The 26518-nt window shown below is 38.6% G+C and overlaps 1 long non-coding RNA gene across 2 annotated transcripts; it reads left to right on the forward strand.

Annotated features, from left to right (window-relative positions):
- The first annotated feature begins 362 nt into the window (after positions 1–362).
- Positions 363–25487, forward strand: LOC109369588. Of its 2 annotated transcripts, XR_004161027.1 has the most exons (4): positions 363–415; positions 18456–18556; positions 19710–19771; positions 20819–25487. It is a non-coding gene; the product is annotated as an uncharacterized LOC109369588 (long non-coding RNA). The 2 variants fall into 2 exon arrangements; XR_004161026.1 differs by lacking the exon at positions 363–415 and having other exon boundaries at positions 18262–18556.
- Positions 25488–26518: the final 1031 nt, after the last annotated feature.

Below are 26518 nucleotides of genomic sequence, written 5' to 3' on the forward strand. Positions count from 1 at the left end.
CCCCAGATATTTAATCAGTGGTTAAGGCTGTGACTCAACAGTTACCCTACACTGACATAGAAAATTATGCACGTTATGCCACACAGAAGGTAGATCCATACAGCTCTCATTAGTCTGGAGCTGAAGAATACTCCACACAAAGTGAAATTTCTAGGTTTTAGGGCATAGTTTTGCTCTTGTTCTTATCTGTAGTGGAAATGCTAAATCATGGCTTGAACCAGTGATTGGGTACCAGGTGGGATGGCAGGCCAACCCAGGAGAGCTCAGGTGCATGCAATGCAAAGTAATGTTATGCCCCTGAGTGACCGGAGGGGGTGGAACCAGGATCCACCCTTTCCCAGACCTCATTTAAGGGTTGTCAGGGCAGGGGAGGGTGTTTTGTTAGAGACCTCTACATGCCTGAAGTATTCTGAAGGTAAGAAGATGTCCTTGTTTTTTTGTGCCTACAGTTGTTGTATTTGAGCAAGTTCTTACTTGTTGAAGCCTAGGATCTTGCTACTCTGCTGTTACTGCTCTGCTTTGTGTTGTGTTAGGCTTTCCCACTCCCCATTTACTTTCTTAATAGCCTGTTTGTGTTTTCAGTTCTCCTCTATATGCATAGTATCAGTTGAAACTTTTAGAGTCACTATAAATCTCAGGTAATCCTACTTTAGCTGCAGGTTCTGGAGACCTGGTCTATGTCAGGCATAGGTTTCTGAATGGAGCATCTCCTTTAATCAAACTTTCAACAGCTTACAAGATTACAGAACATCAGAAAGGTCACGTTGCACGCATCTATCTTTTTCTTTGGTCCTCTTTATTCAGTAGGCTATCTCCAAAATAATAACTCAGTACAGCTGAAACTATAAGATCTTCAAATCAAACACACCTTAAAAACAAAACAGGATTTCAGTAACTGTTCCTTTTAGTTTATGCCTTTCTTTTGTTCTCAACACAATCACTTCAGTGGGTTTCTAGAGGGTAGAGAAGGCCCTGTACCTTTTCTGTCTTGGCTTTGTTCACAGAGTGAGGAATAATAATCACTATGAGAAGCTAAGGGAATTAATGTGAGAGCTAGGCAGAGCACAGCCATACTGGGCAGACCAAGCTGAATGGTTAGAAGTCAGGCTCACTCTGCATCTGCCTTAAGCCTGATTTTCTTATTTTCAAAAATCATGTAGGGATTTAGTATTTTTGAGACAAATACTTTCTGTTAAATTGCATTAAAATTGGAAGATATATCTAAAAGTTGTTGGAGAGACAGAAAAGCAGGCAGATTAACTATATACAGATAACTTTCATCAAGGAGAAATTAGAATGAAAGCAGTAATAAAATGTACGAAATGTACTTGCCATAATCTTGTTCTCATTGAAGTCTATGACATCAAAGTGGCATCAGAGGGAGACCAAAGTGCGGCTCTCCTACTTTTCCTTCTGTATTGTTTTCAGCCCAAACATCACATCCTGTCAAAAATATTTCATGTTACATGAAGAAACTTTTCATTAAACTCTGTAATAAAAAATATTATTTCAAAGTTACAAGACTTTTTATTCAAACATTGTTTTGCATTAATCCCCTTTTTTCAAGCTATTCAAAGAATTTAGATTAGTTCTATGGCTTGCGGCAATTCCCGAAGCTTGTATTTATTGATGATGGTGATTGAAGTGATGATGGGGACCTGACCAGTGGTGTTGCTGTCAGGGCACTGGACCAAAACCAAGGAAGTTTGGCACATACCTTATCTCTGAGGCAAGAATTATGGTACAGTTTGAAAACTTTTTTTTTGAAGGTAGATTTGGATCAGGCTTTTTAAAAGCTTTCAGCATTATGGCAAAGTAACAATAAATATTATGATCCCTGTTCTTATTTTTAATGTTAAGGAAAATGTTTAGTAGCACAAATGCAGGGCTTGTGGCACCACCTCACTTTCCTGAACAATCTCAGGGTTTTGTGTTTCTCTTCAGTGGAGCATGATTTTTCTCTGGGCTTTCAGCTTTGCTGATAATGACTCATATAAACACAGTTAATTTTCTCAATTGCTTCATGTGTAAAATAAGAGCAGACAGTAACCTCTCTTAAAGGGTGACCAGAAGAAGCACTGAAACTATAAGATCTTCAAATCAAACACACCTTAAAAACAAAAACAGGATTTCAGTAAATTTTACTCTCAAAGTGGGTAATATGCTGTATTCCCATTCAAGCATGTTTTGACTTTGGATTACAGGATAGATGTATGTACAAAAGTTTGAAATGATTCATAGAAGTTCCTGCTAGAGTAACTTCACTTAGAAAAGCTATCTGTGTTCATCTCAAGAAGTAAAATAAATAAAAACACCAATGACTCACTGTGATTTCATAAGCAGTAAGTAAAGAGACATTGCCCTACAAATTCTTTAAATGTCATTTTAAGCTTCATGGAAAATATTTTTCAAAATTACTATCTGTAGAGGTATTACCAGAATGTCTACACAGGGCTTGCATTTCTTAAGTAGTTTTTAGGAATTGTACATCTGACAAGATTGTACTCTCTGCTCAAGCAATGACCTTTTTCTTCTTTTTTTAGATGGGGAGAGAGTAGAGCATAAGTTCTAACCTCCTGCATAAAATTTCACTTACCCAATTTCTCTGATCATTTTCTTGATAGGAAATGGTTTCTATGATTTTTATCTTCTATCTGGTATTATGAAAACTATATAAAACATATCTTGCATCTCACAATCAGTGTAGCCTTTAAAGTTCTCCTTGAGTCAAATAACAAAAGAGAAACTAAAAGAGTGTCATTAGGTGAGGTCTTACTGGAGGAAGATGCCGTTTGTTGGGTGTTTTTGTTTAATGCTGCAGTTGTTTGTGTATCACGTTGATGGTGGTTAACTGGTTTATGGTAACAAACTGTGAGGTATCTATATCTAAAAATAAAAATGCTTTTCTCAGTTTGTGAGGCTGTTTCTTGGACAGCTCTATTAATAAGACAAGACTTCTTCACAGGAAATCTTACGGCTATTTGGCAACTTGTAGCTTAGGAATAAATAAAACATTACAGATGTTTAGTACAAGTTATTACTTATTTGTACTTCACGTTTTCAAAATCTGTTTTCCACCTCTTTGTTGAAAGATACAAAATCACCAAACAGTAAAGCAGAGGGTCAGCAGATCCAGAAGTGTGATGTCCAGAGTAGATGCAAGCCTAATAAGAAGGCCATAAAACAGCTAAAACTTAACTTTTAAGAAAGAAGTCCCCAGCCTTTAATTTCCATAGGAGAGACTTTTTATTGACAAGAATAGAGCTCAAGAAGCCTGCAAGAACTCTCTCAATGCAAGAGAGCTTTCCTGTGGGATTTCTTTTCAGGCTAGCAGTTAATGATGAACAGTAATATTATGATATGCTAACAGCCACGACAAAAGAGAGTACCAGGATGTTATTTGTGCACTGTGATATTCATGGGACTGGTCTTATAACCTGCTTAGTGTGACCTTCTTGGTCTGACTTAGCTCTGCCATATCTCACATAGCTGGTGATCCCCATATATCACTGGGCTTGTTAACCATCAGAGGTCTGTTCTGATGTGACTTATCCTACAACATTGTGATCCTGTGGTTCTTCATATTAATTGGTTTAACACTTTTAAGCCCTTACACCAGCAGAGAAACTGTGCTTGAAAAACTGCTATAGGAACACAGAACTTTCTCATAGAGGATGGTATCATGATGCCCCTTTAACCTACAGCCAATCTCTAGGAAGGTTAGCAGTAAGATAACAGTCTCTCAGATGTAGTAAAAATGAAACCGATTTGTTTAGAGTGATGTAAAGCCAAATTAAAACTAGGGCAGAAAGCTTTTGGGGGAACTGACACAGTAAATAAAAGTGGCTGCTGCCGCTGACACCCTGCAGGGCCCTGTGAGATATCATGGAAAGTGTCAATGTGATTTATTTTTACGAATTATTCCTACGGGCATTATATATGTATTTTATGATGGTAAAAAGACTTCTGTCTTTAGAGATACTACATTAAGATTCACCGTAATCTGAGTTTTTTTTTAAAGATCCCACTTACTGAAGTTAAAGTGTAATAGAACATTGCATACAAATTGCATTGCATCACAAAACAGTTTGTTAGGCTAAGTATATTTTTAAAAGTCAGTGAAGTTTCAAATGAAAGAGATGAGGCAATAAGCAAAATATTTTTCAGTTTTCAGATAATATATTCAATATGTTTCCTACACCGCAGTTTCATTTTCTTATTTGTATCAGATAACCCTTCAAGAACTTAGACAATGGAAGTGGGTAGATCTAGACTAGATATTAGGAAGAAATTCTTTACTGTGAGAGGAGTTAGAGACTGGAACAGGTTGCCCAGTGAGGTTGTGAATACCCCCTCCCTGGAAGTAGGTGACATTAAAGGTCCCTTCCAACCCAAACCATTCTATGATTCTATGATTTTTATAAAGTGGTTCCCATTCTTGGTGTTTTTAGAGAACCATGGTTTATGTCCAAAGGCTGTTTCAGAATAATTAGGAATCTGGAGAATGGAAAGCATTTGAAAATGTTTTCCTGTTTCATCTATGTGCATTCTCATTATGTTGCTAATGGTAAAAAACACAACAATAAAACTGTTGGCTTAGGAATCATGATACAAAAACTGTGTTCTGTGTGTCAGGGCCCTGAGTGTACTATTAGGCTTTAATGGGTCTGACTAATCTCATGTGAATGCATTCCACACAATTTGACTAAAGACTCCATCTAAGTGCAGGTTAAGGCTTTTAGTCCCCTCTGGAACTATTTATTACTTGTGCCTGCCACTAAGCCTGTTTCTGAGGGCTGTGAGGCATCCCTTGATGCACCTTGGGCCCTGTTGTGCCTGAATGATCTCTGGACCATACAGAAGACCTATTACTGCCCTGCTCTGCCTCCTGTCTCCAGTACTGTAGGACTGCATGAGGTCCTCTAGGCTTATTTTCCTTAAAGAATAGCCCTGTTCTTATTGTTCCCTGGCACTGTGTGTAAACTGCATTCCTAAGAGAGAAACTGTGGGAGAACTGTGGTAAAGCCAGAAGAATGGGAAGTGTGTGGGTATGTAACTTGTCTTGTGGTGAACTGCAGCGGGACCTGGGTGCTCTGTCTGAGTTTGCACTTTGTACTTGTTTCCATGGAAACATGGGATAGCTTTGGAGTCTACACAGGACATGGTGACACTCAGGAAGTTCCTGCTATAGTAAACAGCAAGAGACAGCTTATGGAGGATAACCGTTATAGTGAACACATTGATTTTTACAATATATAAGGATATGAGCAGTGTGGCAATTACTGTAAAGCAGTTAGTGCATGTGATGTTTCAAGACTGAGGCCCATTTTGACCATTAATGAAGTCTTAATCTTTACTTTAAAATTTTACTGGGAGAGAACAAAAACCATTGTGTTTTCTGATAAAACATGAAATTCTGTATTACCACTTAAAGATCTTTGAAGATGGCAATTTACCCTGCATATCTACTGCTTAGTTTAATTTCTAATACGTTAAAATGTGGATAATACTCAATTTTTTTTTTTGTCCAAGCAAAGTGAGTTTCACTGAGTCATTTATCAGTTAAGTGTTAGGAATGAGTCATATCTTTACATAGTGTCATCTTTCTATGGTAATGCAAGAGCGTGTCAAAAATATTGCCACTGCTGTTTATTCAGTCTGTTGAAAGCACTTTGTTCAAAGCAATGTTTGCTTTATCTAATATGGCTTCAAGTCCAAATTAAATGAGCTTTTCTGCCACAGTCAACAGAAGAAGCAAATTCTTTTGCTGCCTCAGCTCTCTGCCTTGAGCACTGATTGTGTCACCCTTCAATTATGCTGCAAACTTTAGTGGCTATGCCTTCAGCAGTTGAGGAGCTGCTTTGCCACTGTACTCTCATCCCTAATGTGAGATTGATGACTGATGATTCCCTTTTCTAGAGGCCCCACTTCATTTGCTGTACATTACAACTACTACGTTCTCTTCTAAAGGCTGAGAGACTTAGACTTGATTTTTCCAGACTGTTCCAGGTACATACACACTTTGCATTGGGCAAATGAGTGCCCTGTCTCATATATGCCAAGTTGCATATCAAATTAGTCACTTATTGAAGTGCTACCAAAACGAACAAACAAAAATCAGCAGCTGACATTGAAATGAAAATGTGACCAACCTGTTGAATTTCAGTTCACTACAGGATCTGTATATCAGTAAGATCCTACATTATACTTCAAACTCTTTCGTTCAGAGAATAGCCTAAATAAGCAATACAAGCATGCAAGGAGACTGGTTTACTTAGGTGGTGGTAACACCATAAGGCATTCCTTCGGTTTCAAACTCATGCTCCAAAGTATACAAAGTTGGTAAAAGTGGTGATACAACCGTGTGTTTGGAGGTTAGTTTGAAATTTTGCACTGCGCAGATCTGGAAGATCACAAGTCTGTACCTGGGTATTACACATAACTGAAAGCCGACTAGTCTTCTGCAGAACTCCTCTATTTGGTCAATGAGAATTAATATCAATTGTGCTTTCTAGAGAAGAAGACTTCAGGATTTGACTCAAAATGTTGTATATATTTGCATAAGCCGTAAAACTGCAGCAAGAAACTATGTGAGGAAGGGCCCAAGGCTAAGATAGCAGGTGTTTTACAAGCCAGGATTGAAATCATTTGGCAGCGCTGCATGGCGGAATCTTGCAAAAGCTCTTCAACCATTTGGTTTAAGCACAAACCTCATTTTAATGAATTTAAAATTCTCTTTTTTTAAATTGTGAGAATACTTTTCATTAGGCCTTTTCATGGTTATAAAAACATAGCTGGGCTTCTTCATTGTTGAATAAACTGATAAATTCTTGGATACAAGTGAGAATCATATATGTAGGTTGCTTTGAAAGTAATGTCCCACTTATTTCCCGCAAAACTACAACAAAGAGCACAATAACACCATTTGATAGAGCAGATTCTCAGCTACAAAACACTTTCTTAACACAATCACCACCGTTAGCTATTTGTTTTTTGTCAGCAATGAACAAAGGCCTGCGTGCTACACTTGTAACCATCTGTACCAGCAGAGGTGCCCCTCTCACTGTCACCACTATTGAAACGCACCACCCACCACCTCACTGTGGTCGCATCCACTGCTTGGCCTCCATAAATGTTCAGCAAGCTTCAGTGAATGTCAGTGGGTGCATTTTTTTTCTCTTATGGAGGAATTCAGTTCCACCCCTTTGCTTAATCTGTGCTTCCATGTCCAACACCATTCTGTCAGACTGCCGCTCTGCTGCCATCTGTCACGCAGCAACAAAATGTAAGGGGTTATTGGTAGAAAGGTTCAACCTCTATTGCTGTACCACCAACATCCACCTCTGGTGTCATGGGGCAGCATAATAAAATAGGAGGCATTACTTTTGGAGCAGCTCTTCTAGCATCTTTTTTACTTTTTGAGCAGTGTAGGCTTGAAAGTTGTAAAGTTCAACAGGTGTTTTAGTTTTTTTTTTTTCCCATGGCTCACACTTCAGCAGCAGAATTATGACTGGCATCAGTTTTGTACTACTTAAATCTGACAGCTGCTTAATTTACCATTTGACTCGGGAATTGAAATCACTACGTAGACTTTAGTTGTGTTCACAATTTTTTGCATTTCATTAACTATAGGTAACTTAATTTCCAAGGGACAAAGTCTGTAGATTTCTGAATTTTGCTCCTTAGATGTTATTTAGAATGTTATTTCAACACATCTATAAGGCTTTCATGAGCTTCGTAGGAGAGAGAAAGATGAGGACATTCTTCTCTGGAGTCATTGGAGTGGTTTTACTCTTTCAAAACTTTAGAAGACAAGATGCATCTTGTTGTGTGACATCTCTAGGCATTAGTGGTTTAAAGTGGGGTTATCTTAAAGAATGAGGAAGATCCCAGGCATCCTCTCTGAGTATGACCATTTAGCCAATTCCTTATCCAGCATGTGATCTGTCCATCAGATCCATTTTTCTCCAATCTGGCTACAAGGATGTCATGCAGGACATCCTTGGAAATGCACAAGTCCAGGTAGATGACATCAGTTGGTCTTCCTTTATTCACTGTTGCTGTAACTCCATTGTAAAAGGCCACCAAATTTGGCAACATGACTTGCCCTTGGTGATTCCATGTTGGTTACCACTAATCACCTGATCTTTGATGTTATGCTTCCAAATGTGAGCAGAATATAAATGTTGTGCTGGATTTTAAATATCTTATTCCTTCCAGTGGAAGGTTCTTAAAAAAAAAAACTTTTAAGCAAATCATTGATTAGTAATTGATAATATTATTCCATGACATTTGAATAAATTGTATATATTACCCATTTTAAATGATAGTCTTAACAAAAACTGAATATATATTTAGCCAGATACAAAAGTTCCAAGGCGTTAGTACACCAGGATCCTTTCCTGTGACAGCAGTCTGCTTTTGGCTGAGGAAAGAACAGTCGCACCAAAGGACGAGTGTTGTGTGTCCAGAAGTAGAGATTATTGGCAATAGTTATTGTGCTTAACAGACAATAGGAAGCACGGTTTTGACTGGCCATCTGGCCTGCACTCTATAGCTACAGCTGTGTTAGCTAGCTTCGAGGAGGAGCTGCAGCTGTGTAATGAATATATACAGTGTAGAAGGGTGTGATATTTATGGCAAAGATGAGGACTGATGAAAAACTAGAACTAGACAAGGGCAGCTTTAGGTTCAAGATTTTTGTTTTAAACCCCCGTCTATGATTAAATGCTGGACATTCATTTCAGAGCTGAGTATGTTAAGGAAGAGATTTGATTCCAAACTTTGCCGTAGTGTGCATAGATACAAACGTTAGGAATTCATGCACAAATGACGAGGTTCTATCTGTCCAAATAGTTACATCAGCACAGAGTTTTTCTGCTAAGCAGAATGATCAGGAATCTTCGGTTTGATAACTTAGCATCTGAGAGTTAAGAATCTATTTTAGATTGCATGGAACTGTTAACACCTCGAGCACAATTCATGGCAATGAATCAGACTCGATTAGAGTTGGTTTAGGTAGAGCAAACAGTTGTCATCAACATCAGAGCATTTGGTAGATATTATAACTTGTTGATGTGTACACCCTTGTGGAAAAAAATCATTTATAGCAGCACTTTATGTTCATATAAATATACAGTGGATGTTATAAACCTGTTACTCTACCTTCTACAGAGCTGATGAATAACTAATGTGAACAATACTGTTTAACGATATATTTTTCTTATTATTTAACTATCATGAGTAAAGCTACTTGAGATGGCTCTTATACCTACAGAGAAGTACTAACCTGCACAGCAGTTATTAGTAGACAGGAGCTAACATGCCACTGCCACACCACAGTACCAGCAAGAGGGCAGCTTGTGAGTGGGTGAAAAAAGGATAGCCAGAAAGATTTCCTCATTGCCTTGTGAGAGAAACGTACTCAGATGGTAGGTACTGCCTTAGAAAATCATTCAGCTTAGAAGCCTTTGAATGAGGAATTAGCAACAATCCTGGTTGCTATTCCAGCGCCCGGGAGACATTTGTGACAAGTACAGACAAGTGTGAAAAGCTCTGATAATAAATCCAGAGATAGCATTCATCTGAAGATTCGATGTCCCTACAGCAAGGAAGGAAAGTGTTATTCACTGGCATTCCTTAAAACACTCCAAGTAAATGGCTATTAATCTGCCTACAATGATATTCTCAGAAATCTAATTCTATTAAGTGCCGGGGCCTTAAGAAGTACTACGAGAGTTAATGCCCTATGCCTGCAAGAAGCATTTGTTCTCAGTGAAAAAAAGGGTCACAGTAAATCCTTAAGTGCAAATGCAGAGGTAAGTAGCTGGTATTTGTTTCTTAACTGTATTTATTTCACTGCAAATTTTAATGCATCCTTTCTGAATGAATATGGAACACTTTATTTGCTGATCTTTTGCATTAATGTGGTCAATATAATTGGAGCTGAAATGTGCTGTTTGCCAGACTTTCTATCTGCTGCCAAGAAAAACTTGGGTGTCATTTTAGAAAAATCCATGGGCAGAAGAGGAGGAGATCATGACCATCTGTCTATGCATCAAAGGCAAAATCATTACAGGGGAAAAATAACTTCTCTGTTATGTTCGCCGTCCATATTTGCCCTTCCAAGTAAGTTCAGTTAGTGACTTCTGAAGACAAATATTCTCAAAATTGACTTGTGGCTCTAATGGTGCCTGGAAGGAAGCTGGGGGAAAATTTAAAGGGCAAAACTGCACAGTTTGGAAGTGAATGACATAGCAGGAGGATAACATTAGCGACTGCGCGCTTTTCCTCTATGGGACCTTCATGAATGCTCTCTGTTGCAACCTTTTTAGATCTGGGGCCATAGATATAGTAAGGATATAGAAAGGAAGCACACATTCTGCAAGACGAATAGGAGATATTACAATATTGTGTCCATAGCATTTACAGACTTCTTGAATTAACATTTAACAAAGGGAACACAGACTTTGCCTTTAAGAAAAGTGACAGTAATTGTGCAACTGGACCCATGTGAGCCTTAGAATCAATTTGTCTATTGGGATAAAAATCTGAAAAGCAAACATCCTGCAAAAAAGTTGCATAAGAAGAGGAGGCATATCTGTAGTATAGCTAATACTTTGCTCTTGGTTGGTTTCTAATTGAATGTTCTTCAAAATGGCAATCTTGGCATCATACTGATGTGCGTCATAAAGAGTTAATGTCTGTTAAAAGCCATCAATCCTTCAAACCTGGATGTTTTAGAGCTCTGTGAGCTCCAGTATCAGTAGTCAGTCTGGCATAAAGGTCTCTATGAGAGTGAAATAACAAATTGAAAATGCCAGTAACCATGGGAGTTCTGTTTAGACTGCCACTGTCGGCATTGCTACTGCTCTAGTTCAGTCTGCTATAGTAACCGCCTCAGTTCCCTGCAAGTCCCACCTTCTAAGATACTCTCAACAAATGATTGTCATTCTGCAGAATATGACACAGAAGTCCAGATGCTGTTATCTAAAAATATTGCTCTGGTTTCCCTGAGCAGGAATCCTTCATAGTGTCAGTCTTCAAAGGAAAGACTTACAGTTCTTATCAGGAGTTCAGGGTTTTCCTTTGTATTGAGGATCTGAATTCTCTCCTTTGAAGATAAGAAAACTCTGCTATCACAGAATTTATCTGAATACAAATGATTCTCCGGATTTGATAAACTGTTTAGGACTACCAGGATCAGATCCTAAAAATGTATACATAGAGAGTTCAAAAGGTGAATTAGTTTTCCTTCTCTTTGCTATTCTTGATTGCTGTCTTGCCTGGTAATAAGTAGTAATATTTAAGAAAGTCATTTTTAATATATGATTTTTATGGAATTATACTATGATTCAACATTTAAAAATAAAATAAATATTTTACAGGCAGACCAGGGTGTGGCTTTGGAAAAAATTATTCCTTGTTTTTAATAAATTTAAAACCAAGCACAGGTGATTCTTTAATATTTGATCAAATGTCAATACTATGGCTCGTGTGCTTGAAGTAGAAGAATTTTAATTTGCAGTACGTTTTGAACAGTCATAGCGTTCCATCACATCTGGGAACAGTGAAGAGATGAACACATTATGAGCTTCTTTCTAACACCAAACACAAAGCATTACCACAGCCTCAGATAAAACACCATCACGAGAAATAAATGGAAAAATATAACTACCTAACAAAGATTGTAAAGAGGTACTGACAATTCAGGTAAATCCGCCTTTAATATTAACAAGGTTGAATGGCATCTTGAAAAAAGTCAATTTGCAAATTCTCTATAAAAAAAAAAAAATCAAAGCTAGGTTGCAGTAATGATTTTAAGTTTGCTAATATGTTTGTGTGAGGTTTCTTGCTTGAATAATATGCTAATCACCTTTTTAAGCTTTTAGCCTTCAATTTTAAGTTAACAGTGCAACTGAATTTGTGTACTAAAAAAAAAAGTTAGAGTAAAATCTAGTAACTGAGAGTTCCTGTACCATTTGCATAGAGCTGGTGCTGAAGAACTAATGTTTAATTGTATACTGTTTCTGAACATTCTCTTAAGTTAAAAAAAAAAAAAAAAAACACCCACATATGAGGTATGTTTGTGCCCCATCACTGTGTAATACTGACCACAAATAGTTGGCCATGAATAGTAAATTTTACTGTCTGAGCTGCATAATAGGATATCCTGTAAAACAGGAGTTAGAAATCTGCATGGAGGATTGAATTGGAAGGTTGCCAGAAGTTCAAGGGCCACATTTATTTTGCATAAAATGGAGCAGATGGTAGCTGACTTCATCTTTGATACTGTGGTACAGTCCACAGAGATTATAAATCCCAGCATGAAATGCTCCATTTTTTTTTGCTTACACTGAGCAAATGATGAAGGAAGACACCGCATATCTTGCAGATATTTTTAAACACCTACTTTCACATTAGGTTTGATGCTGCATTATTGTTTCTCATCTAGATTCTTTTCCAGCAGGAGTTCTGTTTAGCACCCCCAACTAAAAGTATGCAATTGATTTGTAACTACAGCTATTTGGCAGTTTCTTGGCAATATTGTTGGAGCTTAGCCTACACTGGCATAGAAATACACCCACTTTTTTTTTTTTTTGCTCCTTTACATAAACGTTTATAAATCATCCACCACTATTTGATTTTTCTGATGCTGTTCACATGCATAACCAGATCAACCAATAGATTAAAGGCTTAAAGTTAGCATTTGAAATTCTTAGACACTCTCAAAAAGCCTATGGGATATTAACATATTGCTAGGGAGAGCATGTCTTAGATAGTCCCTGAGGACCTTCGCCTAATAGCTATTTAACATGCCACGAGTGTCCAAGATTAACAGCTTTTTTTTTTTTGGATGAGAGAATAAGAGATTTAGAGTTTAATTCAGCAAATCTTAAATGTAAAAACAGCACCTCTCGTATTAAGCAAAACAAGCAAACATTGATCAAATGCTATAAAACCAAAGCCGTATAACATCAAATTTCCAGGAAATACACATCTATGTGTGCATGACTAACAAAACACGATGGATAGTGTTGGATCGGGCAGTCTTTGTAGACATATCTGCTGTACCTGGTCACATATTATTAACTCACATATGATATCCAGGAGCTTAACTGCTTTTATTTCTATTGCTAAGGCTTAGATACAAACTGCTTATCTGATGAATATACTGCTATTCCAGGTTCAAGGAGGCTGAACAGTGGATGTGAGCACACTGAGGAAGTAGGTAATGCATTTTGGCAGTGGTGACAGATGTGAAAGACAAACCACACTCTGGCCATGCAGATTCTTACGAATGCTGTATGCAGGTTATTGTCCATTGCTGGGAAAAAAAAAAATGCACAGCTGATCATAGGGACTATGTTGAAAAATAGTATTTTGTAGCTGGGAACTTGCTCTATCAAATACTATTATTGTGCTTATTGTATCTGTTGTAGTTTGCAAGGAAGTAGGAGGCATTACTTTCAGAGCAGCCTATGTACTTTGTAAGAATGGTGCTTAAATATGATACCTGATAACTAGATCTGTTAGTAGAAAGATTATCTAAAAAGTAGTTACAATTTGTATCTGCTAGTATTCCTGTATTTATTTCCTGCCATGTTTTAGCATCCAGTGTTACAATCAGTATCGTTTAATACTTGTGAGGCCCTGACTTAGCCTATCTGCTTTGCTGTAACCTGGCTGCACAGAGCAAACAAATATGGAGGTTTAAATGGTGGAGATTTCTCTGCATGTCTTCCAGGTCCTACTCCCTGTATCCCATGCAGGTGTCCCTGTATCACTTGTCTGGATTGCTGGCTCAATCTTTAAAAAAAAAAAAAAAAAGTTTAAAAGATCTGAACAGAGTTCAGATAGGTACTTTGTTGGAGGCTCCTGGTGCTGTAGCTCTCACCTTTAGTACTATGCAGTGTCATGAATACTTCTAATCTCATGATACAGCAACAGCTGCACAGCAAGAGTTGTATCCATTGCTTCATCTGGAACAGCACTGGGGCTGCCTGTGATTTGTGACAGGGTTTGACTCGGTGCAAAGCCTAGAGTACGTCACCAAAACCTATGGGCTAGTACTGACATGCACCACTTCTGCTAAGAACTGTGCCAAGCCTATAAAAGTCGTATTTCAGCTTTATAGATGGACATGTCATTTATTTTAGTATTACAGACAGTAGGATTTTTTTCATTAATTCCTTTTGATGTCTAAAATGGGGGCTATAGGAAAGGAGACTCTTTAGCAGGGTCTGTTGTGATAGGAGTAGGGGAAATGTTTTCGCACTAAAAGAGGGGAGATGTAGATTGGATATAAGAGAAGCTTTTTCATATAAAGGTAGTGAGGCACAGGCACAAATTGCCCAGAGATGTGGATGCCTCATCCCTGGAGACACCCAAGGTCAGGCTGGAGAGGCTCTGAGCACCTGATGGAGCTGTAGGTGTGCCTGATCAGTGCAGGAGAGTTGGACTAAATGGCCCTCAAAGGTCCCTTCCAATTCAAATTATGCTATGACTCAGGAATTACTGTTCTTGTCCCTGTGTTGCAACAGGAAAACAAAACAAAAAAAAAAAAAAGGAGGGAAATATTTAGAAATGATTGCAGCTGCATCTCTTCCTTTACTTGAGGATTCTGTTTTCAAACAATGGCTTCCTCTTACAGCTTTTAATACTTAATTAGTCATTTTAATCAGCATGGAGTTGTTCTAATTTGTTACTTCTGTCTTCTGATTATGAAATATGACAATTTAAATATTTAATGGGAACTGGTATAATAGCCATTTGCTTTTGTTGTATGCTGCAGTATTTCCTTCCTTAGTATCATAAAATATACCTGTAGCAAAGGGAGTCTAGGAGAGAATACAGGTGGAACTGAATTTCTAAAGCAGTCGTAAGTTCACAAGTGCTGTTCCCAATGTCTCATATCTCATAAGCATCAGTGAAAAAGTTTCTCCATCTTCCTTTTGATGCAGTAAGTCCACACACTATTCAAAAATACACTGTTTAGAATTTATCTTTAAATATTCTTTGAAACTGGTATTATTCTGCCAAGAAATTATCTCCTAAAATGAGTTTACAGAGAAATATTCTAATTTGAAATAGAACTGTACAAAACATTATGGTGTAAAAGTGTGAGAGTTGTGTAGGGAGGTCTTTTGTTCACGTTTTGAGTCACCGAGTGAAGACTACTATAGGCAAGAACACAGTTGGAAATCCTCCGAAATGTCTCATTGTTGGTTCTGAAAAGAGAATTCTATCCATAATCTTAACAGAAGCAGAACAAGCTGATAATATGAAAAAGAACAACAAGCATTTTATGGCATCTAAGGTGAGTTCTTCTTGCTGAAAGAGCTAATTTCAGGTTGGCTGCATATTTGCAGGCTGAAATAACTTTCATGATCACTTCAAAAATGATGCAAATGAATATAGGGTTTTGATATGTGCAAGCAGTAAAAATAAAATAGGAGCACCAAACTTTCACCAAAATCCAGAAAGCCTGCAGTGCCCTTAAGGATGTTACTGATCAAACTCTACTGATGCTAGACCAGTAACAGGAAGGCAAAAATCATGCCAAAGTCAGAATTCCATTACAGAAGAGCTAAAGAGACCAAACAAAGCTACTCATATATCCAAAATAATTAAGCAGCAACCATAGAAGTAGACAGCACTGAATACTTTTCTTAAGACAGTGTCACAAAAGAACATGAAGTTGTGTTATCTGTGAGTTGCTGCCAAATCAACAATGATTTCTGCATTCAGTTTACACCACCAGTTCGTTCTGACCACAAAGATCGAGGCAGTGGCAGCAAGTCAGTGACGAGTCGCTACTGTTTTCATTGCTCAGTTATTCACAACAGTCCATCTGGGACTGCTGCTGCAGAAGCTGATTTTCATCTCACCTGCATCTTTTCTCACCTCTGTTAAACTGCACCTGAGGTTTGCTATGTGCTGTGCTCCAGCTCCTGTTCAGCCATCTCTGACCCCTCTGTATCTTGACCACTGCAGATACAAAGTACATCAAGGGCATTTTTAAAGCTTTTTCCTCATTAGCAGAGATACTTCTTCCTGACTGTGTTCTCAGTGTCATTTTGAGGTTGTGTCTAGCTGACAGCCATATGGCATGTAAGCTTTCTGCCAGTCCAAAGGAAACTGTACATCAAAGAGCATTGTTTAGCATTCCAATTGTGTACGCTTTCCGAATAAACCTTGTAAGAAAAGCCCAACAAATGTGGTCAGAAACTGAGCATCATGTTTGAAATTTGTGAAAAAAAATCGAGTACTTCTCAAAAGGTGGGTGTGAATTCTAATGTGGAATCCTTGTTTTTCACTAAAACATGGAACAGTTGCAGGGTGTTCTCAGTATTGATTCTAACAACTGGGAATTAGGAGCTGGAGCTGAGCTGCAGTGTGGTACATATCAATTATTGAATTCTTTAGAGTTGAAACAAAAATAATTGGAGTGTAAATGTTACAAAAATACCTGAGAATTTCTGAGAAATACTAGAAATAAAATAGTTACCCAGAAAAGAGCTAATTTGCTTTTTCCATTATGAACAAATTTCTGTATCAATATGGAATAGAAAACCATTACTCAGTACCAATATCATCAGAAATACCACAACTCCTCATTTCTAGTTGCTTCATTCATTCATTACTCTTCTTCAAGCAGGATTTTAATTCATGGCATCTGACACCATTTTCTTGGTAAATAATACAATTCAAATTTGAAGGGAAAATGAGGTTGCTGATTTGGAAAACAAAGGCTTCTGTGTTATTTCTAATAAGAGCACAAAGATTTTATTTTTCCACATGGTCATTAATTGCAAGTATCAGGAATATAAATTTAAATATGTGAATGTTACTTTTCAACTCACTGCTGGAGAAGCAGATAATGGCAGACAGTTTGTGTGAAAACATTCCAGCCAGGAATGTGTTTGTGAATAGGTGTGGAGCCTTAGGCTGAGCACTGCCTTTATTCAATCAGATCAAGATTTGTTTAGAAAATATGATGATCAGATTCTTTATTAAGTATAGATTTTTATTAACACTATATGGTATTTAATTTTAGAATTTTAATGGCTGAGATAGTCATTACTAAAATAGAAATTATCTACCTTAATACATGTTTTTCTTTCTAAATGTTTTTTCAGCCTCAAATAGCACCTGGAACTATTGAACAGTTATATTCCAGTTATACTTCTGAGAAAAATCCGATTCTTATTTTAAATTGATATGTCAGCCTCACTAGGTTAACTTCCAGAGATATTTTATTCAAGAAATAACTTTTTGCCGATGCCAGTAGCCTAAATTGCAGCACAATGTGAAAGCCTTCCCTGGCAGAGTAATTCTGAACAGAAGGCTGCCTTTAAGCATCACTTCTCTGTATATGCCACTGCTTCCTGATGTTTCATCCTTATCTTTCCTGAGAAGTAAAATATTAGCCTGTGTCAGGCCTTCAAAGGGATGAGCTGTTTTCCACTGACTTGTACACGGCCTTTTAAAAAACTAATTTTGGGGATTGGCAGATCTGTGGAGTAATCCCAGCTCATTGTAAAGGATATGCACGGTGTTCACATTAGCTTAGAAAACATGAAAACATCTTTTTTTAAAGACTGTCACATGCGATAGGCATCTGCTTATCGTTTACGTTTAATATCTGTACTCCACCTGTCTAAATAAAAGCAATAGCAGTTGACTGATCCATTGTTAATGTTTCCCAGTGAAGCCATATATTACGAGTGTTACGCGAGAGAGAACTACCAGTCCAACATACACATTTTGTTTGTAACAATAAAATTAACTGCAAACCACCAGTTGTTTAGGGCTTCAGTGTTTTGCTAGATATTTAATGTCTGGGAAAAAAAAATATTTGCTGCACATAGACTTGCATTAATATATTAGCACAAGTAAGAAAATCACCTTGCGAATATCTGCTGCAGGCACATTAAAGCAACAACAGACAAGCAAATAAACCACTTGATAGAAATCTGTGGGCTGCAGAACATCATGATAGAGATTCTTTGCAGAATTCTGTGCAGTCTTTGCTTACCTTTGTTGTTTCATAGGATGGATTTTTATTTTCATAGCATTTTCATTTGTGATTTAATACTGCTTGCTCATACAATTAATTGTTTTTTTTATTAGAACTGTGGCACCAGAGTAGTATTTCTGTTGAGGCCACAGGAATGCAATACTATTAATCATAATGCTGTACGAAAATTCCATTTTCTCTCTGCACATCAGTTAAGCATCAAAAAAGTGTGCATTGAACTTCTCTCCTATAACTCTATTGTTTACAGTTTGGTTCTACAACGCTACACTGCACTCCATTGCTTGCAGACCTTAGTGTGGGTCCATATTACAGAAGTATCATCTTTACTGCAGCTGACAGGAAGAGCAATGTTGGCCAGAGAGAATGTGAAGGAAGAAACTAGAGGATATTTTCACTACTTTTATGCACTTAGGCAGTGTGGGCACCTGGAATAATGTGACAGCAGAGCACATCGAGAGGAGACAGAACGCTATGCGGCTTGGTGAAATAGGGAAGAAAATAAAGATAATCAAGGTGAGAAGTTAGCACAGAAATAATGTTTTCCCTCCTCCTGCCAAACGTTGTGTAAGGCAAAAAAGATACAGGTTTCAGTTTTAAAAATGAGATGATTATTTTGATAAGAATGCCTGTAGTATGCAGAAATGTAATACCAAAAGTGAGCATAATAATTGTTTGTGATAAACAGCTAATGAATGTTAGAGGTGACAGAATGACAGGCTGTTACTCAGGCTCTGGCTGTGCTTTGGGAGCCATCTCAGACAGTGTTCATATGCCATCCTTGCTTTCATAGTTGAATAATGGTGTGTCCCCATTGTTAACTCAGGGTTGTGAAAATCACAAGAAATTGAATCTGGCTCTTGTTTGCAAACTTGTGTGGAAGCCACAGTTGCGGCGTTTCTCTAATTTCTCTCCCAGATAGAATGAGCATCTATTCATTCTGAATCTTAGTATGAATACTGTCAACCTAACAGTTATTTTTATAAATTTAAATTCCTTAATTACTTTAAAGATATCTACCATTTTATCAATTTTTTTTTTCAAATCAGCCTATGTGCTCAAAACCTATTAAAGGAGCACGTGTGCTATGATAACATAAATCTCCTTTCCTTAGTAAACTGAGCTAAATACCTCTAAGAAGCCAAATGAAGGTTTAATCTTTAAGTAATGACATTTACAAAAAAAAATCTGTTTCTTACAGATGGCCCTTCCGAATTTAATGTCAGTTTATTACTACTATTCAAAGGTACAGGAATAAATAAACTATATTCTTTGGAAGATTTTTTAACCCCTCCTCCACTTTTCCATGAAAAAAACATGATTTTCCCTCAAGCTGTTTAGAACACTTACACCTGAGATGTTACACAGCGAACAGTTACTTTGTCTGCTTCAGAGCTAAGTCAATATTAACACTGATGAAGTATGCATTACCATGGTATTCAGATGGACTTTGCATTTTGATTAAAGTACAAACGTATCAGGGATACCAGACGTGCAGTCCAGGTAGGCAGCATGCTTTCTGTTTTGTAATGTGTCAGGGGATCCACGGACTGTCTAAAATTTAGTCAGTGACCAAATACTCAAGAATCTGGAGATGTTGGAAAGCCTAAAAATATTAATACCGTTTCAGAGTTACAGCTTGCAACTTTATCATTTTTTTTCTTTTAAGGCACTGTGGCAATTCCTGTTAATAACACAGTTATGTCCAACGTGTAGGAACTTGAAGGAAAGGTAAACAAGTCAATTGCTGAATATTCAGACAAAGAAATAGCTGTATAGATCTGAGGCCTGTTGGTCAAATTCAGTCTTCATAAATAGCAATCAGTGGATCACTAAAAAACTCTTTGTCATTTTTAAACATTTTAAATAATGTTTTGTTTTTATTTGTTTTTAATTAATGATATAATTGTTCTACTTTAAAGTGATCATTCAGATGCTACAGAGAAACTTTCTAGAACTCAGGAGAGAATATTTACCTTCTAGAGATTCTTGACAAAACATGGCAAAAATATAGCTTAAAGGAAGGCTACGACAGTATTTGTCTGAAAGAATGTTTTAGAGAGGCCAACTCTTTCTTTTGATATTTTCTGAACTTCATAGAGGAATGTAAGTGCAAAATTCTAGGACATGATAATTGAAGCAAGACACCCTCCTGCATCAACTGTCACCTGTGTGCTGACCACAGGATGCTTGGGGGCTGCTGCAGCCTTTTCCATCCCTTGGTACCACCCTGCAGTGAGATGAGCAGGCACCCCTGTGGCCCTCCATCCTTCCTCAGCCCTCTGCGCTCAGTGCTGAGCAAAGGCTGTGTCAACGGCCTGCCAGGCTGCCAAGTGCTTGGGCCCCTCCCCAGCTCTGAGCCCTGGGCTGGGCCCTCACCCCACGGGGCAGTCATTCCCTCTGGGGAGAGCAGAGGGGACCCAGGAAGCCCAGGGCAGACTCTCAAGTACTAAAAATGGAGAGGCACTTACTGGTTTTGCTTTAGAAAAATACTTTAGTTTCTTATTATCATTATTATTGTGTATTGCATTTGTATTTAACATTTTTTATTGTCCAGTTTTGAAACCAAAGTCCTAATAGAGCAACTGGCATGGACCTTCATGCTGAGCTTAAGTCCTTCTTCCTGTCCAAACCAAAGTCTTCTGCTTCTCCAAAGGAAAACTGCCTCTGTACCTTCTCTGGTGCTGCCTGCAGGCCCCAGGAAGCTTGTTCTCTGGATTCCTCCTGGTCCTAACAGCAGCTGAGAATATGTCAGCCCAGTCCTGCCCTCTTTTTCAGGGCTCACCTAGAGGCCATGTGGAGCTTTGTGCCATCTGCTGGACTCCTCCTGTTGTCCCAGCACATTTGCTTTGAGGATGCAAGTCCCAGTCCTGCCTCCTTCTTCAGGACTTGCCTCGAGGCTACAGGGAGCTCAGGGCCATCCACTGGACTCCTATTGTCCCAGCACAGCAGCTCAGAGGGCACTAGTCTCAGTTCTGCCTCCTTCAGAACTCACCTCAAGGCTGCAGGGGCCATCCATTGGACTCCTCTAGTCCTAACGCAGAAGCTTAGAAGATGCCAGTCCTGCCCTCTTCTTGAGGGCTCAGCTGGAGGTCACAGGGAGCTCAGAGCTGTCTGGTGGACTCCTCCCGTTGTCCTGGTGCAGAAGTATGGAGGGCACCAGTCCCAGTCTTTCTCTTTTCCTCAGAGCTCGGGAATGTCTTGGGGAAGAATGAGGATAGGGATGGGGAAGAAAGGCTTCTAGAAGGCAGCAGCTGGCCTAGGGGCTTTCTCGCAGATGGTGACTGCTCAATGCTGAGATGGAAATCGAGAGCCCCTGGTGCATCACCAACGGATGTAGGACATCTCCGCACAAGCATGATGTTGTAGTGCTTGTCCAGGCCTGATGGAGGTGGGTCCGCCTCCATTGGTTTGTCCTCTGGAGATGGGTCCACCTCCATGGGCTCAATGTTGCCTCCAATGGGTCTACATCCATTGGTTCGGGCTTGCTGATGCTCTCTAGAAGATGAAGCGTCTTTGCTGGAGGAGGATCCATCCTCCTCCAAAAGGTTCCCACAATGGGAGGAAATGGTCTATCCAAGGAGCTCCTTGTCTCAGGTATATGCTTTCCGGACAGAAGTTGGATAACAACTGGAGTGGCTGAGGTCCCCAGGTTTGCTCAGTGCAGCACAGGCTGAGGGGAGGCCTATGGCAGCTGCAGCTCTTCACAGGGAGTGGAGGGCAGTGCACTCCAGGGACAGCAACAGGGCCTGAGGGAATGGTATGGAGCTGTGTCAGGGGAGGGGCAGGTGGGGGTTAGGGAAAGGATGTGCACCAGATGGTGGTGGGCATGGTGTGGCAGTGGACATGGCTCTGAGCTGCTGCAGCTGAAGGAGCATTTGCATTTGGGTGATCCCTTTGTGGAGCCAGGGGTTGGACTTGACGATCATTGTGGGTTCCTTCTAACTCTGGATATTGTATGTCCAACTAGTTTTTTAAGGGAAGGAAGCAATGCCCCTCTTCACTCAAAAGTCCAGATCAAGGTGCTTTCATTTAGGACACAGAAGATCTCTTTCTATTTCCTTCTACTACTAGTGAAGATCCACTCGCCCATGCCAGTAAGGATTTTGGAATCAGCAAAGTAGGTTTAACAGCTTTCCTTCTTTTATTTTTGTGTTATTAGTTCCTTTCTTTTGAGAATATGAGAAAATACTTTTAACTTAGGAGCTGGAATGTTCATTTGTTTATTCTTCAGTTATTAATAAAATCTTCCCAAGAGTAATTCATTGTGATGTAACGTGGTTATTTTATTATATCAAAGAAGGTGCTTCATTTAACCCCTTCAGCATTATTATCAGTAGTTTCAGAACTACTTTGTTGAAATTATGGACAATATCTCTTTTTTTCTCTGACCAGGATTGTGAGAGAAAGTGATAGAGAAAAAAAACAGATCAAGCAGTAACATTCTCACATTTCATGTCAGAACAACCTGGAAATTGCTGTCATAAGACTTCAACAAATTCAAATGAATTTCTACCCCCTTTTTTTTTTTTTCTTGAGTAGAAAATATGACTACAAACTTTACTGAATAGAGTCATTTTTCAACAAAAGTCTCCAGGACATACACTGAATCAGTATTAAGTCACTTCTCACACTACTGAAGATTTCTGCCAAGTATTACAGCAATGTCTGTCATCAACTCAATGGAACAATGTTCTTTACTACTGAATCACTGAATTGGATAGAAATGGACAGAAAGCAAAACAGAACAGTTTTCCACATGGATTTTCTTTACTCTGTGGAGTACAGACAGCAGCAAACATCTAGGATTCAATTTTTTCTTAGGTAAATGATAAAAATGAGTCCAAAAGACAAGGTGTATGCCCTCTGTCACTGATGTGAGAACAGGACAACTAGTTGCGATAGATAATTGAGTGTACATAGTATTAACTTCTATAATCAATTTCTTAAATGAGAAAAGAATAAAAGGCTTATGTCATAATGTTGATCTACTAACTTTGTTTTGATGTAAGGTTACCATAAAAAAAAACATCTGGAAACTGAACATTTTCTTTAATATTATCTGTCAAAAAAAACGACATAGACTAAGCAATGGCTCTGTTTGTCGCCATTTTCACTCTTATAGAACCCATCTGATTCAAGCATTTCTTGTAATTTTAAATAGCTTTGAATGTGTTCTGGCCTGAGGAGTCTGAGTAATGTTGACAGGAGAAGTACATGTGCACTGAAGGGACACTGACTCCCCTTGATTATAAATATATACTTTTTATCTTGCATGATGGTATACCAAATGTGTTTAAAAAAATAATGTTTAGGGTTAGTTCCTTTTTTCTCTTAATTTACAGAGGCATACCTTAATGTTTAAAAGACTGGAAGCTTGTGCTTTTCTTTAGGATTGCACGTCAGACCTTTCATATTGTCTCAAGGAAAATGCAAACAAGTTGTATATGCCTAACATAAAATAATGTTAGAAACAGATAATCCCTTAGTACTTATACTTGTGCCAAATTCCTAAAGTATGATACTGTAACAACAAACCACATCAGACTAAATGCAATCAACTTTACAAGCATACCTTATGGAATACTTGAGTAAACCATACATGTGTTGAATAGTGTTTGTTTTGCAGATGTTCCTGTTTGTGCATTCATAGTTACAGGCTTCCCATCTGAACTTATCCATTCTACTAAAATTTTGGCAGCAGCTCCAACAGCAATGTCATGCAGATTGGTACTTGCTGTATGTGTGCAGTGCCTCTAAGAATAACAGATAAACCTGTAACTACAATGCTAATGAGTAAGATTTCCTCACTTAGCTATATATTCTTTGCTGACATACAAAATTAGAACTAGCAATTGCACCCCAATTCCCAGGTTGCATCCAAACTGATCTGACACACATGGAGTGCTACTCAGAAGGGTTAAAAAAACCCAAACATTTAGGTATATTTTTAACAGTTGTTCAGCAGCACTAGATCTAGAATGAAACACTAGGTTGGCTTAGGATTTCATGATAAGAAGTAAGGTTGTTTATATGCCTTGAGAATGAATTCTGCTATTCTGGCATAGCAAGGTTTCTGGAGTATCAACTGATTTCCCAGTATCTACCCCTTCAGCCTTGATATGGGAATATAAAGCAGTTCAACCAAACTATCTGTGTTGCCCAAAACCCTGATGGACCCTATTTGCCTTTTAGCTACATATGGGTGAGATGGCTGTGGTTAAAAATGTAAAAAGATCAACAAGCTAAATAGCATGGTGCCAGAGTGAGAAGTAATCATCAAGCTTTTGCATACATTGATGCACTGTCTAAAGACATGACAATTGAAACAGTGAGGTTTTTTTTTTTCCCTAACCCCAAGCTTTTTTTCCATAAAAGAAAAATGGATTACCATCTTGACAACTGTTATACCGGGCCTTCTGGCTACAGAAGTAAATGACAGTCATTTACTGTGCTAGTTCTTTTCCAGTCTTCATTAATTTTTTTGTTACACTTGAGCTGAAGCAGCTGAATGCAACTGCCACCTTATTGAGAAATGCATACCAGAGAAAAGCTCTACACTTCTCAGTGACAGTCCTCTAACTACTGTCTATATTGTTCCCCTTAAAACCGTAACGTACAAGAAAACGCCTTCACTCATTTTTGTCCTGCTGAAACTTTACCCCAGTTCCATCCTGCAAGTTATCAGTAAACAATCTATTTATTAATTATCCCTTGATGAGGCATGCTTTGGGCTCCGATTTGCTGCCTGCTCTACCCTCCTTCCCATATCCCACTTGCAAAATCCTCGTAGTTAGCCGACACCTCTTGCTCTGAAATGCCTGAACGTGACAAGTAAAATAAGAGCAATATGAACAAGTGCTGCTTGATAAGCGGAATAAAGTTGGTAATTGCATTCATCATTTCTAATTATCTACCTATTAAGCTTGTCCAAGACGCTCATCTATCAACTAAGGGGCTCTTGGAAAGAAATCCTTTGTAATTATGGGGTTTATTTATTAGCTTTCATTCATTTGTGAGTTGCAAAGTTCTGAATGATTATGAATCCCACTTGGTAAACTTGTTTTGTTCCTATAGCTTTGTAGTATGGTGCAAAAATGTGATATTCAAATACGTTTGCTCAAGGACTCAAGTAATGGTCTTGCAGACCAGACTGTATGCAGTTGTGTACCTACAGAATGCGCAAGGTTAATAAACTTGTAAAGTTGATCTTAATTCCTTTGTTTCACCTTGCAGTCTTAATATTCTCTTTGTATTTATTTTTATTTAGATGGAACATAAACACCCACAATGTTTTTTCAGTAGTTACACATGTTGTTGAAAATGTGTTTCAAACAACTGGATTATCCCTCTTTCTTCCCCTATCACTTCTTCCTAAACTAAGTTCCCATCTCTACTACCCCTTCTTTTTCTCAGTTTCCTGCCAAGTATCACGAGTCTTTCTTTATTTTTTGTTTCCCACTTTTGCAGGATGGCATATTTTTTAGTTACTAAATCTAAATGATTTAGAGCTGTAAATACTAAGTAGCAGTTATTTAATTACTAGACATTGTGTATGTTTTTTTTTCACTTCTCTGAAGAACCTTGGAAGCAAATCAAGGCCAAAGATGATGGTTCAGATGAACATTTTCCAGGCTAAACACAGCAATTTTATCTTTAGAGCTTCAGTTAACAAAAATAAGATCTTCAGTTAACAAAAATAAGGATGCTTCATTTATTCTTCTGAAAAATACCTATATTTGAGAGCGAATTTATGCTAAATAAATTGGGCAAGCCGAAAGGCAGCTGTGACAGGTGCCACTAACAGTAAGGTGAGACAAGCATGGGCAGATAAAGTTGAGTGATGAAGAATACGTTAAGAACTTTCCCATTATTTACCTTCACAAGTCATCAGAAATAATTTCATATGTTGCTAGAAGTATTGCGCTTTTCTTTTTTAAATCATGGTAGAAGGGGCAGCAAAGTTGTGAGGAAAAAAATAAACTGGAATGCTCTCAGAGACACAGAGCATTGTAACTAATATTTGAGGGTGAGGAAGCACTAGCGGCTAATAGATAGAAGAAAAAAATGAAAAAAAACTTCTTGGTCACGTCGTGATTCAGCGACCTTCACATCAGTGAACAAATTAGTGAAAACAAGCAGCTTCTGCTGCTTCCGCCCATCGCCCCGCTAAGGGCTCGTCCCGCCGGTCGGCGACGTTCCATCGGAAGCACGGGCAGCGCCGTGCCGCTTTCGCACTCGGCCATCATGCAACCCCTGAGCGAACCGCTGTGAAAAAACAGCGGAAAAACGGGCACGCCACAAACCCGCACCAGCTCCGCGTTCTACATCTTGATCTCGAGTACTTTCGTTCCTACGCTCTCCGGTCAGGCGGTTGCGTTTCACGGCTTCGCCTCAGCCGCCCGATCCCCGCCTCTGAGGCCGGGCCCGCCCAACGAGGCACAGGGGCGCGAGGCGCGCGGCCGGGTGTGAGGCCCG

This window comes from Meleagris gallopavo, chromosome 12 (genome assembly GCF_000146605.3).
Source record: "Meleagris gallopavo isolate NT-WF06-2002-E0010 breed Aviagen turkey brand Nicholas breeding stock chromosome 12, Turkey_5.1, whole genome shotgun sequence".
NCBI lineage: Eukaryota > Metazoa > Chordata > Aves > Galliformes > Phasianidae > Meleagris > Meleagris gallopavo.